The 20434-nt window shown below is 38.5% G+C and overlaps 1 protein-coding gene across 1 annotated transcript in view; it reads left to right on the top strand.

Moving 5' to 3' along the window:
- Positions 1 to 20434, top strand: part of TMCC1 (transmembrane and coiled-coil domain family 1) — a gene marked incomplete at its 5' end in the record, with an annotated part of 184634 nt that overhangs the window by 140035 nt on the left and 24165 nt on the right.

The following is a 20434-nucleotide window of genomic DNA, read 5'->3' as shown; positions in this document are numbered from 1 at the left end:
CTGTACGTTTATAGCCTCAAGAACCATTCAGTTATCTTAAAGACACATTTACATTTCTTTCTTCTGGGCCTTTGCTCAAACTGCACTGTCAGCCTGAAATGCCTTTCATTACCCCATCTCTTTTTTATCACCAACTCCCTTCAAGGTTCATTTTATTTTTCACCTCCTCCAAGAAGCCCTCTCTGTCCCCTTTCCCTTCTTCTCCTTCCAGACTCCTTCCTGGATTCAGGAAGTACTTTGCCTTCATATCTGCTGTATCATTTACTTAATCAGATCTATGTTTCATTTCCTTGTCTCACCAACTAGATCATTGTTTCTTGAGAGCAAGGATTCCACCTTTATTCAGTGCTTTAGATAAGGAAAACAAAGGATAATTGCAAAATTAATTAAATAGGCACCTTGGTCTTTTCTACACTCTGCTTCCTCGGTATCATAGCACCAGGATGTCCATTGATCTATTCCTAGTATTCTCTGGGCTATCCTGCATTTGTAACCAGTAGATGCCACATATGTAGTAGAACAGTTCTTCCTTTCACATGCAAAATCCCTAAGCTGGTCACTTTCATCATACACCTTTTAACTTTTATTTTATTTGTAATTTATCAGAAAAACTGAGATCTTACTATTGCTTATCATGTGAAAGAACTGACCAAGACAGAAAGGACCAGTATCCATAACTGATTTTTTTTAACTTTTATTTCTTTTTTATTTTTATGACCGCACCTATGGCACATGGAAGTTCCCAGGCCAGGGATTGAATCCGAGCCTCAGCTGTAACTTGGTGTTGCAGCTGCAACAACGCCAGATCCTTTAACCAGCTGCACCGGGCTAGGGTTTGAACCTGCACCTCCACAGCAACCAGAGCCACTGCAGTCAGTTCCTTAACCAGCTGTGCCATAGCAGAAACTCCTTGGTAGCTGATGTTGTTCTCTGTCTTCTCTTTTCCCATTCTCTGAAATAATTTCAGAATCTATGCAGTATTTTTTTTAGTAAGGTCACTACTGGTATTTAAGACTAGGTATGACCATGTGTTGCATGTTATTTCCTGTTGTTCCCTGATAGGACAGTACTGCCCCTAGCTGAACTAGCCTCCACCCAGGGAACTGACTCTAAAGATGGAGAAACAAATTATGAAAGGTGGTTCCCTCCCATTTAAGTAATTGTTTCACAGAGGCATAAGCATTCAATTTGCTCTTTAGAAGTCTTTAAATAGTTGAATTTCCTTCTTATTATCTCAGTCAGCATTGGTATGCATTGATCTCCATTCTTTAGAGGCCTGAATTTCAGTGATTTCTTACCCTTTTTAGGAGTTATAAATACCTCCATTTAAAAACGTGAGAAACAAACAAAAAAATAAAGTAAAAGCGTGAGAAACAATTGGACAGTCCTTTGAAATCCATACTAGTCATATATTTATGCTATTTTTTTCATAGATGTGTTTAATTTAGTCCTTATTTAAGTTGCAGGCTGTCCCATTGTAACTTGGAAATGTAAACTAGATTATATCCTTATGTTCTTTTGAGAAAGTTGGTTTATCATCCATTGTAATTACAGATCTTGAAAGAGGGAAATTTAAGCAACTTAAAACATTATAGTGCAAAAGAATGGCTGTAGTTCTGACATTGCTTGATTACCTGCAACTGAATAAAAATTATTTTAAGAGAAATTTAAATAGAGGGAACATCATTATTGCACTCTTAATGAACTCTTCTCAGTAGATCAATGCTATGCATTTTAAAAATAAAATCTTTGACAAGTGATACTCCAGTGGATTTGGCAAATGATCACCTAGGCAAATGCTTAACCTTTCTTAGAATTTGTACTTAATTTTGAGAACATAGCTACTTTTTTGTGCAGTGGCATAAAGCAGATATACCTATGAGGTTGGTGTAAATACCTGCTATTTATACTGTCTCTCCAATGTCTTAAGAGTCATCAGTTTTGGCTTTTTTTTTTTTTTAATACTTTTTTTTTGGAGTATACTGACTCAGAAAGTTGTGTCAGTTTCAGGTGTATGGCAAAGTAAGTCAGTAATTTATATACAGATAACCATTCCTTTACTGATTCTTTTCCCATATAGGTTATTACACAGTGTTGAGTAGATTACCGTATGCTGTATAGTAGGTCTGAGGAGTCATCAGTTTTTAAAGATCCTGGAAATTTTAAATTACCTTTTGCCTGTACTTAACATTATATAAGCCGCTTTGGAGTAATACCAAACTACTACTGCCTTGAGATCTCTAATGGTACCTCACTTCATGCTCCATGTATGTGGTAGACTTTAGGGAGGAAGTTGTAAATCTAAATATGAGATTCCCATCCAGAGTCTAGCTTTGTAGAAATAATCAATGCCTCCTTTTTTATGTTGCTCCAAGTGGTGTTAGTCATGGCTATTATGAAGAGCATTGTAGCAAAGTAGTGACCAACAAGGACTCTGAAGCCAAATCCTCTGGGTTCAAGTCCCAGTCGTGTTGCTGACTGGTTGTGTGACCTTGGGCAGGTTGCTTAACTTCTCCTAATTCAATTTCCTCAGCTGTAAAATGGAGATTATAATGTATGTATTTCCTAAGGTTGTTTTGAGGATTAACTAAGAAAATATAAACAATGCACTTACAGTAACACCGGGTACATAGTAAACAATCAGTTACTACTGTTTTTGAGACTATCACCATCATCATCAACTTTACATATAAAACAGGTTGAACCTTGAGCTTTTGTTGTTGTTGTTGCTTTTTAGGGCTGCATTCATGGCATATGGAAGTTCCTAGGCTAGGGGTCAAATCAGAGCTGCAGCTCCAGCCTGCATACACCACAGCCACAGCAACACCTGATCTTTAACCCACTGAGCAACGCCAGGGATCGAATCCGCATCCTCATGGTTACTAGTCAGGTTCATTACTGTTGAGCCACAATAGGAACTCATTTAAAAAAATTTTTTTATTATAGTTGATTTATAATGTTCTGTCAATTTCTGCTGCACAACAAAATGACCCAGTCAAACATCTATATACATTCTTTTTCTCACATTTATCCTCCATCATGTTCCACCACAAGTGGTCAGATATAGTTCCCTGTGCTATACAGCAGAATATCATTGCTTATCTATTCCAAATTTAATAGTTTGCATCTACTAACCCCAAACTCCCAGTCTCTCCAACTCCCTCCCTCTCCCTCTTGGCAACCACAAGTCTTTTCTCCATGTCCATGAGTTTGTCTCTTTTCTGTAGATATGTTCATTTGTGCCATATTTTAGATTCCAGATATAAGTAATATCATATGGTATTTGTCTTTCTCCTTCTGACTTATTTCACTTAGTGTGAGTATCTAGTTCCATCCATGTTGCTGCAAATGGTATTATTTTCTTCTTTTTTATAACTGAGTAGTATTCCATTGTGTATATGTACCACATCTTCTTAATCCATTCATCTGTCAATGGACTTTAGGTTGTTTCTGTGTCTCAGCTATTGTGAATAGTGTTGCAATGAACATAGGGGTGCGTGTATCTATCTTTTTCAGTCAAAGTTTTGTCTGGATATATGCCCAGGAGTAGGATTGCTGCATCATATTGTAGTTCTATATTTAGTTTTCTGAGGTGCCTCTATGCTGTTTTCCATAGTGATGGTACCAATTTACATTCCCTCCAGGAGTGTAGGAGTGTTCCCTTTTCTCCACACCCTCTCCAGCATTTGTAGACTTACTAATGATGGCCATTCTGACCGGTGTACAGTAGTACTTCATTGTAGTTTTGATTTGCATTTCTTTAATAATTACTGCTGTTGAACATTTTTTCATGTGCCTGCTGGCCATCTGTATGTCTTCCTTGGAGAAATGTCTATTTAGGTCTTATGCCCATTTTTCAATTTAGTTGTTTGTTTTTTGGTGTTGAGTTGTATGAGTTGTTTGTATATTTTGGAGATTAAGCCGTTGTTGAATGCATTGTTGGCAGCTATTTTCTCCCATTCCGTAAGATGTCTTTTTTTTGGGGGGGGGGGCTGCACTCACAGCACATGGAAGTTCCCAGGCTAGAGGTCAAATCAGAATTGTAGCCACCGGCCTACATCACAGCCACAGCAATGCGGGATCCAAGCCTCATCTGCGACCTACACCACAGCTTACGGCAATGCTGAAATCAAACCTGCACCCTCATGGATACTAATCAGGTTCGTTACCTGCTGAGCCATGATAGAACTCCTTTTTTTTAAATGGTTTTTTTTGCTGTGCAAAAGCTTGTAAGTTTGATTAGGTCCCATTGGCTTATTTTTGTTTTTATTTCTATTGCCTTGGGAGACTGACCTAAGGAAATATTTGTACAGTTGATGTCAGAGAATGTTTTGCCGAAGTTCTCTTCTAGTTTTATGGTGTTTTGTCTTATGTTTAAGTCTTTAAGCCATTTTGAATTTATTTTTTTGCATGGTATGAGGTGGTGGTCTAGTTTCATTGATTTACGTGCAGCTGTCCAGTTTTCCCTAAAGTACCGCTTATTGAAGAGACTGTCTTTTTCCCATTTTATATTCTTTCCTCCTTTGTCAAAGATTCATTGATCATAGGTGTCTCGGTTTATTTCTGGGTTCTCTATTCTGTTCCATTGATTTGTTTGTCTTTTTTTGTACCAATACCATACTGTCTTGATGCCTGTAGCTTTGTAATATTGTCTGAAGTCTGGGAGAGTTATGCCTCCTGTTTGTTTTTTTTCCCTTCAGGATTGCTTTGGCAATTCTGTATCTTTTATGGTTCCATACAAATTTTTGGATTGTTTATTCTAGTTCTGCAGAAAATGTCATGGGTAATTTGATAGGAACTGAATTGAATCTCTAGATTGCTTTGGGTGGTATGGCCATTTTTACAATATTAACTTTTCCAACCCAGGAGCATGGAATATCTTTCCATTTCTTTACATCTTTAATTTCCTTGATTAATGTTTTATACTTCTCAGCATACAAGTCTTTTACCTCCTTGGTTAGGTTTATTCCCAGGTATTTGATTTTTTTGGGGGTGCAGTTTTAAAAGAATTGTATTTTGTATTCCTTTTCTAACATTTCATTGTTAGTATACAAAAATGTGACTGATTTCTGAATGTTAATCTTATATCCTGCTACTTTGCTGAATTTTGGACAGTCTATTTGTACATTCCAGGAATAGCAGGGAGGCTGGTAGCAGTAGAGTGAAAAGATGAGTAGTAGGAAATGAAGCCACAGAGGTTATGGATGTGATGCAGGTGCCAGATCATAGTCATTTAGACCATTGTAAGGACTTGGCTTTTACTCTAAGATATGGAGCCCTTGGAATGTTTTAGATGTCAAAGACCGTTGTGATCTGACTTATGTTTCTAAAGGACCCCTCTGGCTGCTCTGCAGATAATTTATTATAAAAACATTATTGCAGTTTAGGAGACTATTGCAGAAGTCCAGGTAAGAGCTGAGAATATCTTATACCAGCGTGACAACAGTGGGGATATAGTGAGAAATAATCAGATTCTGCATCTCTTTAGCAAGTACAGCCCAAAACATTCTGCTGGAGCAATATAGTATGCATAGCAGGTAACAACACAGACTCTGTAGCCAGACTGTCTGGATTCAGACAGTGGCTTTGCCTCTTATTTCTACTTTGTGTTTTTGTTTTTTGTTTTTTTTTTGTCTTTTTGCCATTTCTTGGGCCGCTCCCGCGGCATATGGAGGTTCCCAGGCTAGGGGTCCAATCGGAGCTGTAGCTGCCAGCCTACGCCAGAGTCACAGCAACGCAGGATCCGAGCCGCGTCTGCGACCTACACCACAGCTCACGGCAATGCCGGATTGTTAACCCACTGAGCAAGGGCAGGGATTGAACTCGAAACCTCATGGTTCCTAGTCGGATTCATTAACCACTGCTGCCACAACGGGAACTCCTATTTTGTGATCTTGGACAACTTAAATTCTTTATGCTTCAGTTTTCTTAGCTGTAAAATAGAGATAATAATATTCATCTTGTAGTGTCATTGTGGGAATTAAATAATTTACTAAACTTAAGAAGGATTTAGAACAGTGCCTGGCACACTGGCATATAACAAGTACTGTGTATGTACTTATATGTATGTGTGTATATGTATGTATTCGCAGCTGTCGTAATGCTCTTGTTAACTAGGTAAGATATATGAAATAAAGAGGAGTCAAAGATGACTCTTAAGGCTTTGGATCTAAACACATGGATCAGTTAGGTAGCCATTAACTAAGATGAGAAAAGTCCTCCATGCAGGAGGAGCAGATTTGGGGGGTGTCAGGAACTTAGTTTTATTCCTAGTAAATTTGAAGCAGGGATATTGAGTAAGTAATTAGATATATGAATCTAGAGTTAAGCAAAGTATGGACTGATGGTATGTATATATTTGGAAGATGTTAGCAAATAAATGATATTTAAGACCATTTTAAGAAAAGGAAGAGTAATTAAGCCATAAAATGGAATTGGAGATGTATAGTTTGGACAGCCCTTCCTTAAGCCTCTGCTCTTCACAAGCCTAACGATAGCCAGTTCAGAGAGAGCCAGATTATCACAAACCACATGGAGCTTTCCAAAGACTTTCATTGCTTTTTAGAATTTTGTTCTGTCAAAATAGCTTGAAATAAATAGAATTAATCTTTTATCTTAATTAGATTGTGCCATTAAAGTATTGTAGGGATAGTTTTGTCGTGGCTCGGCGGTAACAAATCCAACTAGTATCCATGAGGATGCAGGTTCGATCCCTGGCCTTGTTCAGTGGTTTAAGGATCCAGCAATGCCTCAAGCTGAGGTATAGGTCGCAGATGCACTGCAGATTCCACGTTGCTGTGGCTGGCAGCTATAGCTGTGATTCAGCCCCTAGCCTGGGAACTTCCATATGCCACAGGTGGGCCCTAAAAAGCAAAACAACAACAACCACAAATATATATGTATGTATATATATATATATGGAGTTAACTTGTAAAGGGGAACTCATTGGTGGCAGTTTTACAAATTGGCTTATCCATGCATGGATTTTATATGTATCTTTAAATCCTCAGCAGTGAAAATGTATTTTTCTATGTCACTTTATTCTCTTGCTGGTTTTTAGCACTTGCTCAAAAAATAGAAACTAATTTTAGCATTAGCAGTCTGCATGCTTCAGACAAATCATTCTTCATTCTTAGGTTTTGTGAGAATGATTTTTGAATAACCCATACTCCAAGCCACTGTATCTTTTTTTTTATTATTACTTTTTATTTTTTTTCTACTGTACAGCATGATGACCCAGTTACACATACATGCATACATTCTTTTTTCTCCCATTATCATGCTCCATCATAAGTGACTAAACATAGTTCCCAGTGCTGCACAGCAGGATCTCATTGCTAATCCATTCCAGAGGTAATAGTCTGCATCTATTAACCCCAAGCTCCCAGTCCGTCCCACTCCCTCCCCTTCCCCCTCCCCCTTGGCAATCACAAGTCTATTCTCCAAGTCCATGATTTTCTTTTCTGTGGAAAGGTTCATTTGTGCTGTACATTAGATTCCAGATATAAGTGGTATCATATGGTATTTGTCTTTTTCTTTCTGACTTACTTCACTCACTATGAGAGTCTCTAGTTCCATCCATGTTGCTGCAAATGGCATTATTTTATTCTTATTTATGGCTAAGTAGTAAGTATTACATTGTGTGTATATACCACATCTTCCTAATCCAATCAACTGTTGATGGACATTTGGGTTGATTCCATGTCTTGGCTATTGTGAATAGTGATGCAATGAACATGTGGGTGCATATGTCTTTTTCAAGGAAAGTTTTTTCCGGATATATGCCCAAGAGTGGAATTGCTGGATCATATGGTAGTTCTATGTATAGATTTCTAAGGTACCTCCATACTGTTCTCCATGGTGGTGGTACCAGCTTACATTCCCACCAGCAGTGCAAGAGGGTTCCCTTTTCCCTCTTTTCCCACACCCCCTCCAGCATTTATTATTTGTGAACTTATTAATGATGGCTATTCTGACTGGTGTGAGGTGGTATCTCGTGGCAGTTTTGATTTTTATTTCTCTAATAAACAGGAATGTTGAGCATTTTTTCATGTGCTTGTTGGCCATCTGTACATCCTCCTTGCAGAAATATCTATTCAGGTCTTTTGCCCATTTTTCCATTGGGTTGTTGGCTTTTTTTGCTGTTGAGTTATATAAGTTATTTGTGTATTTTAGAGATTAAGCCCTTGTCAGCTGCATCATTTGAAACTATTTTCTCCCACTCTGTAAGTTGTCTTTTGGTTTTCTTTTTGGTTTCCTTTGCTGTGTAAAAGCTTGTCAGTTTGATTAGGTCCCACTGGTTTATTTTTGCTTTTATTTCTGTTGTTTTGGGCACTGTTTCTTTTTAACAAAAGTTAAAACCTTAAAATTAGAAAGAAACTTCCAACTGTCAATCGGAATAACCTCATATCACATTCTTTCTTTTTTTTTTTTTTTTTTTTTTTTTGGTCTTTTTAGGGTGGAATCTGCAGCATATGGATGTTCCCAGGCTAGGAATCCAATCAGAGCTGTAGCCACTGGCCGACACCACAGCCACAGCAACACCAGATCCTTAACCCACTGAGTGAGGCCAGGGATCAAACCCACGTCCTCATGGATGCTAGTCGGGTTCGTTAACCACTGAGCCACTATGGGAACTCCCTCATATCACATTCTTAACATGGAAGCATTAAGTCTCTACTTGAATTTTTTGGGGGGGGGGCCTTGCCTGTGGCATGCGGGAAATTCCTGGGCCAGGGACTGAACCATTGCCAAAGCAGCGACCTGAACTGTTGCAGTGAAAATGCTGGATCCTTAACCCACTGCACCACAAAGGAACTCCTGTCCCTTATTTATTAGGATTAGATTTATTAAAATCTGCTACTCATCTATAAAGTAAATGTTAACTGGATGACCTCTTAGGTTCCTTTCTAGCTCAAAGAATCTGTGCCTGTAAAAGTAACTTCTAACTATAACAAAGCAGCATATTATTTTATTATTTTATATTTACACCATCAATGCTGTGATTGTAGGCTCCTTATGAAGTTTTTTTTCCTTTGCTTTTTCTTTTTTTTTTTTCTTTGATTTGTTTTGTTTTGCTTTGTTTTTTGGTGTGATACCTCTAGTGCTTAACATAGGCCCTTGTGTATAGTAGACATTTTGCAAAGTTTTGTTAAAAAAACGGTAAATCATCTAACTCGTGAGTTCATTAAATCCAAACATCAGGCCTGAAGTACATCTGGCAGTGCTAATCTTCAATGATGTGCTTCATGTAAACCAGGAAAACAGCCCTCCTGTGACAAAGCAATTCTGAGCAATAGCCCTAGATTCCATAATGGATATTTTGCTGTTGGGTTGAAGTAGGGTAAGCTGGATAAAATGTTAATAATCTAAACTGACAGTCAATTCAGTCTGTAGTTTTTCCTCAGCAGCCTTGGAGGGATGAGTATCAGCTTTTGGAAGCTATTTTTCTCATAAGAATCCTGGGCCTTTGTTCCATTCACAGTAACACAGGCTCAGTCACTATAGTGTGTAAGATCTAAAAGGATGATGTTGAGGAGAGCTGGTGAGCATTTATATTAAACATTTGCTGAATATCTATTTTGTACAAGGCATTGTGGTAGCTTCTTGGGGCAAAAGATGAATGTGACATGATCTCTGCTTTTGGGACTGTCAGTGGAGGCACTGCACTCAAGCAGTCATTTCAGCATAATGTGATAAGGACAGTGATACAGATACATAGATATATGGGAACATAAAGGCAGAGTCATTAATTTAGCTGGGAGAGGGAGGTTGTCAGGAAAGATTTCCTGAAGGAGATTATGCCTGAGGTGAGTTTTCTTTAGTCAGAAAAGGAAAGGAGAACATGCCCAGGACTGGCTGAGGGAGCCGTGTGGGCAGAAACCTGAAAGTGTGAAACAACGGACAGATCAGGAGAACCAAGTTTCAGTTGCCACCCTTAGCCTGTGTGGATTTAAATTTAAGGTTTGCATTATTCCCAAGTGATCCATGACATAGTTTTTTGTTCGTTTGTTTGTTTGGGTTTGTTTTGTTTGTCATTTTGCTGAGGCACATGGTAATATCTTTAGCTTCAAAGCTAGTGAGCAAACCCTGTCAGAATTCACATTTTAGTCAATTGTCATATATGCATTATCACCATGAAATGATTTTAAAACTTTGTTACTTATGAAGATGGAGCTGAAAAGTGCCAGTGGTAGAAAAGAGAATGGGTTCTTAAGTAGTTCTTAGCAGAAAAAGAAAGTTTGAGACAAACTAGACTGTATTGCCAAATTCAGAAGTGACCAGGATTATTGTCATGAGTATCACTTGAATATCAGTGTTTTTCAGACTTTTTTAAAAGTGTGGTTTTGTGTGTCTGTATGTTTTAATTGAGATAACATTAGTTTATTTATAACATTGCATAAGTTTCATGGGTATAACGTTGTATTCTGTATTCGGTGTTCTGTATACACTCCATCTTGCTCACTACCAAAGTTTAGTTTCCATCCAGCACCATACAGGTGAACCCCTTTCACTCTCCTCCTACCCCCTTCCCCTCTGGAAACCACAAATCTTTTCTCTTCATTTTTGTTTATTTTTGTTTGTTCATTTTTTTTGAGTTTTTTTAAAATATTCCACACATGAGTGAAATCATACAGTATTTGCCTTTTTTCCATATGACTTATTCACTTAGCATAATATACTGAGGGTCCATCCATGTTGTCACAAATGGCTTGTAAGTAATGCTGTAATGAACATAGGGGTGCACATATCTTTTCCAATTAGTGTTTTCTATTATTCTGGTAAACACCCAGAAGTAGAATAACTAAATTATATGGTAGTTCTATTCTTAATTTTTTTGAGGAATCGCTGGTGTTTTCCATAGTGGCTGCAACCATTTTATATTCCCACTTAACAGTGGATTCCCTTTTTTCCACTCACCAACACTTGTTATTTCTTGTCTTCTTTGTTTGTTTGTTTAGGGCTGAACCCACAGCATATGGAGGTTCCCAGGCTAGGGGTTAAATTGGAGCTGTAGCCACAGCAATGCCAGATCCAAGCCACCTCTGCAACTCAAACCACAGCTCCCGGCAACGCCGGATCCCTAACTCACTGAGTGAGACCAGGGATTGAACTTGAGTCCTCATGGATGCCAGTCAGATTTGTCTCCACTGAGCCACGGGAACTCCTTTCTTGTCTTTTAGATAATAGCCATTCTTGTGATATTGTGGTTTTGCTTTGCATTTCCCTATTAAGTAATGAAGTTGTTTGAACATCTTTTCATGTGCTTACCGGCTGTCTGTATGTATGTCTGTATGGTTATCTGTACGTCTTTTGAAAAATGTCTCTTCAGATCCTCTACCCATTTTTTGATCAGATTGTTTATAGAGTTGTATGAGTTCATTTATTTTAGGTATTAACCCTTTATTGTTCATATTATTTGCAAATGTTTTCTCCCATTCATTAGGTTGTCCTTTGTTTTGTTGATGGCTTCCTTTGGTGTACAGAAGCTTTTTAGTTTGATGTAGTCCCATGTGTTTTTGTTTGTTTTTGTTTCCCTTCCCTGAGGGAAACATCCAAAAGACATTGCTAAGACTGATGTTAGAACATATAGCCTATGTTTTCTTCTAGGATTTTTGTGGTTTTAGCCCTTACACTCAAGTCTTTAATCCATTTTGAATTAATATTTGTGTAATGGTATAACATAGTTCTGGTTTCATTCTTTTGCGTGTGGCTGTCCAGTTTTCCCACCACCATTTATTGAAGAAGCTGTCCTTTCTCCGTTGTATATTCTTTGTTCCTTTGTCATAAATTGTTTTTACATGTATGGGTTTACTTCTGGGCTCTCAATTCTGTCCTGTTGATCTGTGTGTGTGTTTTTCTGCCAATACCATGTTGTTTTGGTTGTTGAAGCTTTGTAGTATAACTTGCAGTCATCTTTGTGATACTTCCAGCTTTGTTCTTTCTTCTCAGGGTCACTTTGGCTATTAAGGGTCTTTTGTGGTTCTATACAAATGTTAGGATTTTTTGTTCAGTTTCTGTGAAAAATGTCTTTGGGATTTTGATAGGAATTACATTGAATCTGTAGGTTGCTTTAGGTGATACGGACATTTCAACAGTGTTAATTCTTTCAATCCTTGAGAATGGAATGCTTTTCCATTTCTTTGTGTCTTCTTTAATTTCTTTCAGCAACATTTTATAAGCTTTCAGTGTACAGGTCTTTAAGCTCTTGGGTTAAATTTATTCCTGAGTATTTTATATTTAGTTGTGATCAAAAATGGGATTGTTTTCTTAATTTCTCTTTCTGCTAGTTCATTATTAGTATATAGAAAAGCAGCAGATTTTTGATTACTGATTTTGTAACCTGCAAATTTACTGTATTCATTTATTCTAGTAGTTTTTTGGTAGCATCTTTTGGATGCTTTCTATTTCTCTTTCTTATTAATTTTCTGGCTATAATTTTTTGACTAGAATTTCCAATGTCATGTTGAATAAGAGCAGCAAGAGTGGGCGTCTTTTCCTGATATTCGAGGGTTAGGTTTCTTTTTTTCCACTGATGAGTAGATGGGTTTGTCTATAAGGTCTTTATTATGTTGAGGTATGTTCCCTTTATACTCATTTTATTGAGAATTTTTATCATAAATGGATGTTGAATCCTATCAAATGCTTTTTCTGCATCTATTGATACTATCATACGATTTTTTATCTTTCATTTTGTTAGAGTGGTCAGTCACATGAATTGATTTGCAGATGTTGAACCATCCTTGCTTGTATCCCTGTCAAACTGTTTTAAAACCAGCAATAAAACATTGTTTCCTTTTCTTTTCCGAAGCAAAAATTTCCTGGAATACTCACATAAGATAGATAAAAGAAGAGTCAATCAGGGTTCCAGGAGCCCTGCTCACTATTCACTTTTGTGGTGGTCCAGACACATCTCCATAGACCCTAGAGTTGTTCTATGTACCAAAGTTCTATATTAAAAAGTTCCAAGGTAGAGTTTTCTTGTGGCACAGGAAGTTAAGGATCCAGCATTGTTACTGCAGCAGTGGCTTGGGTTCTGTCCTGGCCTGGGAACTTCATACACTGTGGGGTTGGCCAAAAAAAAAAAAAAAAAAAAAAAAGCAAAGATGATTCCTAGAACTTAAAAATACTTTGGTTTGTATAAGAATTATTTATCAATGAGAAAAAATTTTATGACAACTGAAAGGCCTGTTTTTTAGACTGTAAGTTGAATCTTGGTTTTAGCTCCAAAGTAGAAAATGGAATGCTTAGAAAAAAGGTTTGCTGACTGTGAGCTAGTGGAACTTAGTCCATTTTTATTTTCTATTACACCCACTTGAGATCTCCTCTCCATTTCATGGCACAGCAAACTGAAAATCAGGTCAGAATTGCACATAAGGAATTTGCTCAACAGAGTTGTGCTTACTGTGAGGAGGGAGGGGCATTCATTTCTACAGTGAGATTTTGGAGATAAGTAGAATGCATTGTCATGATTAAGATATGCTTTCTGCAAAAAGTGTTAATAGACCATGGGATTTCTTTTCATTTTGTTTGGGATGAGATGTGGGGGAGGTGACAAAGGCAAGCCTCAAGGAGATGATGCAGAATTCAAACCCAGAACTGTAAAACGCCTAGGAGAGGGTCTTCCCTCTGTTTTACATCCTCCACACAATCTGCCTGGCAGAAAAAGAAAAGCTTGTAAGACCAACCAGAGCATGTTTGTTAATGATTAGAAGGTAGATTCCCGTGTAGTTCCTAGGACCAAGAATAAAAATCTCTAGGGACTACCATTTGTATGGGATTTGAGGGGGTAGTCTACCCCAAGTCAAATATTCTAACCTTTTGCCCCACTAAACATACTTGACTTGAACCACACACTCCAATTTTGGTTCAGAAACATGGCTACTGTATCTCTCAGAAAATACCTGGCAGAACAGTGGTTTGCAGGTGCTCCAGCATCCATTTGCATAGGTCCCTGCACAATTTATTCTACGAAATTGGCCTTGGAAAAGAAACACTTTCAGAAAAACCAAAATAGTCAAGCTTCTGTTTATTTTCTGATTGTTCACAAAGACTTCCTCACTCTCTACCCTCTTCTTTTACCCTAAAATTCTCCCTTCATTTTCTCAGAAATAATGTGGATTATTTAGTGTACAGAGTATGAGGTTTCCTGAAAGAGCCAGTACTCTATAAAGCGTAGATGACTTCATCACACTAAGTAAACAGAGTGGAACAGTCGCTTTTATTGAAGATAGCAATGTCAAGTCAGTGGTTTCTGAATCTTTTTTTTTTTTTTCTTTTCTTTTCTTTTCTTTTCTTTTCTTTTTAGGGCCGCACTCGTGGCACATGGAGGTTCCCAGGCTAGGGGTCCAATCGGAGCTTCAGCTGCCGGCCTGTGCCACAGCCACAGCAACAGCAAGGCCGGATCCGAGTTGCGTCTGCAACCTATACCACAGCTCACGGCAACGCCGGATCCTCAATCCACTGAGCAAGGACAGGGATCGAACCTGCAATCTCATGGTTCCTAGTCGGATTCATTAAGCACTGAGCCGCAACGGGAACTCCTCTGAATCTTTTTTAGTTAAAAATTATACTTGGATTTTGAGTAATAAACCAAGGAAGGAATAGAAAAAGGTGATTTCTTGAATGCTTGCCATGTTTAGTAGGCATAACACACATTTAACATCTTTTCAGATAATCTCAGGAGAAAGTGATAACCCCATTGTATGGAAGAGAGAATATAGGCTTAAAGAGAACAAGTAGGTGGCCCAGAGCAAGACATACATCTAGTGAGGTGATGGGTCAGATTTTTTTTTTTTTCCCACTGTACAGCAAGGGGGTCAGGTTATCCTTACATGTATACATTACAATTACATTTTTTCCCCCATCCTTTGTTCTGTTGCAACATGAGTATCTAGACATAGTTCTCAATGCTATTCAGCAGGATCTCCTTGTAAATCTATTCTAAGTTGTGTCTGATAAGCCCAAGTTCCCATCCCTCCCACTCCCTCCCCCTCCCATCAGGCAGCCACAAGTCTCTTCTCCAAGTCCATGATTTTCTTTTCTGAGGAGATGTTCATTTGTGCTGGATATTAGATTCCAGTTATAAGAGATATCATATGGTATTTGTCTTTGTCTTTCTGGCTCATTTCACTCAGGATGAGATTGTCTAGTTCCATCCATGTTGCTACAAATGGCATTATGTCATTCTTTTTTATGGCTGAGTAGTATTCCATTGTGTATATATACCACATCTTCTGAATCCAATCATCTGTCGATGGACATTGGGTTGTTTCCATGTCCTGGCTATTGTGAATAGTGCTGCAATGAACATGCAGGTGCATGTGTCTCTTTTAAGTAGAGTTTTGTCCAGATAGATGCCCAAGAGTGGGATTGCGGGGTCATATGGAAGTTGTATCTATAGATTTCTAAGGTATCTCCAAACTGTTCTCCATAGTGGCTGTACCAGTTTACATTCCCACCAGCAGTGCAGGAGGGTTCCCTTTTCTCCACATCCCTTCCAGCACTTGTTATTTGTGGACTTATTAATGATGGCCATTCTGACTGGTGTGAGGTGATATCTCATGGTAGTTTTGATTTGTATTTCTCTTATAATCAGCGATGTTGAGCATTTTTTCATGTGTTTGTTGGCCATCTGTATATCTTCTTTGGAGAAATGTCTATTCAGGTCTTTTGCCCATTTTTCCATTGATTGATTGGCTTTTTTGCTGTTGGGTTGTATAAGTTGTTTATATATTCTAGAGATTAAGCCCTTGTCAGTTGCATCATTTGAAACTATTTTCTCCCATTCTGTAAGTTGTCTTTTTGTTTTCTTTTTGGTTTCCTTTGCTGTGCAAAAGCTTTTCCGTTTGATGAGGTCCCATGGGTTTATTTTTGCTCTAATTTCTATTGCTTTGGGAGACTGACCTGAGAAAATATTCATGATGTTGATGTCAGAGAGTGTTTTGCCTATGTTTTCTTCTAGGAGTTTGATGGTGTCCTGTCGTATATTTAAGTCTTTCAGCCATTTGGAGTTTATTTTTGTGCATGGTGTGAGGGTGTGTTCTAGTTTCATTGCTTTGCATGCAGCTGTCTAGGTTTCCCAGCAATGCTTGCTGAATAGACTTTCCTTTTCCCATTTGATGTTCTTGCCTCCCTTGTCAAAGATTAATTGACCATAGGTGTCAGGGTTTATTTCCGGATTCTCTATTCTGTTCCATTGGTCTGTCTGTTTTGATACCAGTACCACACTGTTTTGATGACTGTGGCTTTGTAGTATTTCTTGAAGTCTGGGAGAGTTATGCCTCCTGCTTGGTTTTTGTTTCTCAGGATTGTTTTGGCGATTCTGGGTCTTTTGTGGTTCCATATAAATGTTTGGATTGTTTGTTCTAGTTCTGCGAAAAATGTCATGGGTAATTGGATAGGGATTGCATTGAATCTGTAGATTGCTTTGACCGGCCTAAGCCAGAGCCACAGCAACGCGGGATCCGAGCCGCGTCTGCAACCTACACCACAGCTCACGGCAACGCCGGATTGTTAACCCACTGAGCAAGGGCAGGGACCAAACCCGCAACCTCATGGTTCCTAGTCGGATTTGTTAACCACTGCGCCACGACGGGAACTCCGATGGGTCAGATTTGAACCCAGGTCCTTTTTCTCCCATCCGTGCCGTTTCCACCACATTGCCTTTACGTATAATTGTTGTCAGAGCTGGGTGCTGCCATGTTCTAACACTTTTATCCACTGAGAGGGAGTAGACATATCTTTAATATATTTGCAAATAAAAGTTGAAAGCCATTATAAAGCTTTATGAAATACTCTGCCCTACGTGGCTCCAATTCTGTCCTTAGCTAATTGGTGTTTTGAGGTGTAAATGTTGAAATTTTCTCTTTGGCCAATCAGATAATAGATAACAAAATAATAGATAACTTTAACAATGAATTATTTTTACTTTTTTTTTTTTTTTGTCTGTCTTTTGAGGACCACAGTTGTGACATATGGAGGTTCCCAGGTTAAGGGTCCAGTTGGAACTGTAGCTGCCGGCCTGTGCTGCAGTCACAGCAACTTGGGATCTGAGCCGAGTCTGCAACCTATACCCACAGCTCACGGCAACACCAGGTCCTTTACCCACTGAGCGAGGCCAGGGTTCAAACCTGTGTCCTCATGAATGCTAGTTAGATTCATTTCTGCTGAGGCATGATGGGAACTCCAACAATGATTTTTAATAGTAAGAGACAGAGTTTAAGCAGAACAGTATAGTCAGCTTCTTTTAGCAACAGTTAGCTATTAATCTTGGCTTCTGACCATGTCTCCCAGCTTTGTAGCATGTTCCCTAACTTATAATAAGTAGTCAAAATATATTTAACTGACTGACTTTTGGTCATGGCTTTTTCTATACTGATTCTGTGCTAGTTTCTATACTAGTTCTAACCTCAGCAGTAGATGGGCTGGAAGTTGCTACACTGGCAGGTGTGATTAGACATGAAAGCCCTTTAGGATCTGGTCATAGGAAGCCCTGTTGTGAAGGTGATATTGCTGCTGCTACTGTCAGATTGTGATAAGGTAAGAGGGATACCTCGAAGTCAGTCATTTGTAAATTAGTGAAAACAATGCCTACTTTATAGGGTTGTTGGGAGAACTGGAAGATCAGGCAGTAGACAATAGCTGCCTAACCACATGACCAGTTAGCAAGAAAGGTGACTGTTGTTACTTTATGTAATGTTGAATTACATTATTCTTTTGTTTGAACTCTTTGTACTCCTTATTTATACCTGCAATGTGTAAGATCTTGGATAGAAGTATATTCTGGAATCTTTAATGTTTGAGTTTTTTAAAAAGAACCATTTAGGAGTTCCCATTGTGGCTCAGCAGGTTAAGAACCCGACTTGTATCCATGAGGATGCGAGTTCCATCCCTGGCCTCCCTCAGTGGGTTAAGGATCCCGCATTGCCATGAGCTATAGCATAGGTCGCAGATGTGGCTCAGATCTGGCACTGCTGTGACTGTGGTGTAGGGTGGCAGCTGCAGCTCTGATTCAACCCCTAGCCCAGGAATTTCCATATGCCGCAAGTGTGGCCATAAAAAAGGGGAGAAAAAAAAGGAGCCACTTACATGGTACAAAAAGAATAGCCAGTACTAATAGCTTACTTTGTACCCAGTACTGTTTTGATAGCTTATGTGTTTATTGACTCACTTCATCATCACAGCAGTCTTCTGAAAATGGGCATTGGTACTATCCCTATTTTACAGTTGATGAACTGGATACAGAGGTTAAGTAACTTGCCTAAGGTTACATGGCTAGTAAGTAGCAAAGCCAAATTTGAACCTCCTCAGTTTATGCCAGAATCCTTGCTTCACTGCTATAGTAAATATAGCCAGGCTTAATAGTCTTGTTTTTCTGAGCTGTGCCTTTTCCTGTATAAGAAAACTATTTGCTATTTTCCAGTACTGCTTCTAAAAGGTTTAAAATTAGCTCTTCACATTTGCAATATAGTTGTTTGTCTTGAGTGAAGTAGGAATCTAATTTTATATTATATGTGGATAGCCAAGTGTGCTAGCAAAAGCTATCGGAAAAGAGAATTTTCCAGTTGGTACGTATACAGCTCATGGCTAAATCAGGCGGTACCAGTGCTGAGTATTCAGGCCACCGTGGACTTTGTTCACAGCTCAAAAGATACCGAGAAAGTATTCACAGCCCTGTTCAGTAATTCTGTAATTGAGTATATCTTTTTCTCTCCTCTCTTTTGCCCTACCCACTCCTCTGCCTATTTCTCCCTCTCTTCTCTCTCCTTCCTTTTTAAGAATAGTGTCTGCCAAAATTGGAAGGAGTTACTGAGTAATCCAGTGATTCATGGTTTCAAGTGTTAAACTATCCTCCTGCTGGAGGCGTGGGTTAGCTTTCTTTCCCAAAGCTTAGGACAGTGGGTTCTGTCAACTGTGCCCTTGCAGGCATGTTGATGTTTCTAAGTGGGAGTCGCATACTGAAAGGAAATAGTGTGGCTCCAAACAGCCCAGGTAGGACTGTAAAGACAGTCTGGCTTATTTCTTTAGTTACTGTGTAGGGAAATAAAATTACATCTAAACTAAGATCATTTGTAAATAATTATATTGAAACTTTATTTTGAGTTTTTTTTTTCAATTTTAGAGATGTAATCCAACCTTAATTCTAGTCCCAAAGCCTTCTTTTTAGCAGTATGATCAATTTATGTCCTCCCAGAGTAACAGTTAAATATGACCTCCATGTCTACACGTCTTCTTCAGACAACAGAATGCATATAAGTTGATATTCAAATTAATAAGAAAGAACCTAAGAAAACTAGACCATGCATAAGCTTGAAGTCTTAGATCTAGCAGTATTTCATATTTGCTTTCCTTTCATACTGTGGTAGATTTTGAGCTGTTAAACATGTACACAGTCAGGGTCATATTATACACATTAGTTATGGGATCTGAAATCCCATTCAGAAAGAAAATCACACAGTGGGCACTTTGTACAACCTGAGTGAGCAAGCCTCAGGCACCGAAGAGAGTAGGTTTCCAGGAGCGTCTGTTACAATTCTTGGCAACTTGGTTATCTGGAACTCTGGTTCATCCTCCCTCTGCTGCTTTCCCTATGGCTCTTTCACTGCTTGTTAGCCTGCACCTAGAGATGAACAGGGCAGATGGAGAAGTGACAAAATAGTTATTGTGCAAACCCTTAACTATGCTGCAGAGTTTTATTAGTCATTTTTGTTATTCATTTCAGTTTTCAGTTATTTTTTGCTTTTATTTAAATGTATGGTATTTCTCAGATGTTCATCAAGAAGGAAAATCGTATTGTTTTTATTCACATCGGTAGAAATATATTGAATCCAGTAATGTACTACAGGTGTTTTGAAGTTAGATGTCAGCGTAGTCCCTGCTCACACAGCAAATGGATGAGATACAACCACGATGACAAAAGAGAATGCATCTTAGACCAACAAGTTAATTATCAGCCTTTCATAAATATTTCATATTTGGTATATTATTGTCATTACAGAATTAATTAATTCAACCTTTTAACTGTAACCTTTATACAGTTCTTTCTAGCAAATTGCTGCTGGTAGCAGGTTAGGGTTTGAGAATCAAGAAAAAGAGTACTCTTAATCTCCAGAATGGTAAACTTGTAAATTGTCACTCTCAGTATTATTATTACCATGAGATGGTGGGGGTTTTTTTATTATTATTTATTACTGTTACTGCTCCATAGAGAGCAGTTTCTAAAGTCTTCTTCCATGGGCCTTACCCTAATTCACCACCACAGGCTGCACCCAGGTCATCTTCCTGAAGTACTTTTTTTCCTGGGTTAGGGAAACGTGACCTCCCCTTAGCTTTGGCTAATGGCTTTGCAGTATTAAGTTTTCACATCTGAACAATTTGTCTTTTTCTTCAACTCCCTTGAATGATTGCTTACGCATACCAGAAGTTCTTAGTC

Source organism: Sus scrofa, chromosome 13 (genome assembly GCF_000003025.6).
Source record: "Sus scrofa isolate TJ Tabasco breed Duroc chromosome 13, Sscrofa11.1, whole genome shotgun sequence".
Taxonomy (NCBI): Eukaryota; Metazoa; Chordata; class Mammalia; order Artiodactyla; family Suidae; genus Sus; species Sus scrofa.
The sequence above is the reverse complement of the archived record's forward strand: the minus strand, read 5'-3'. Positions and strand labels throughout refer to the sequence as shown.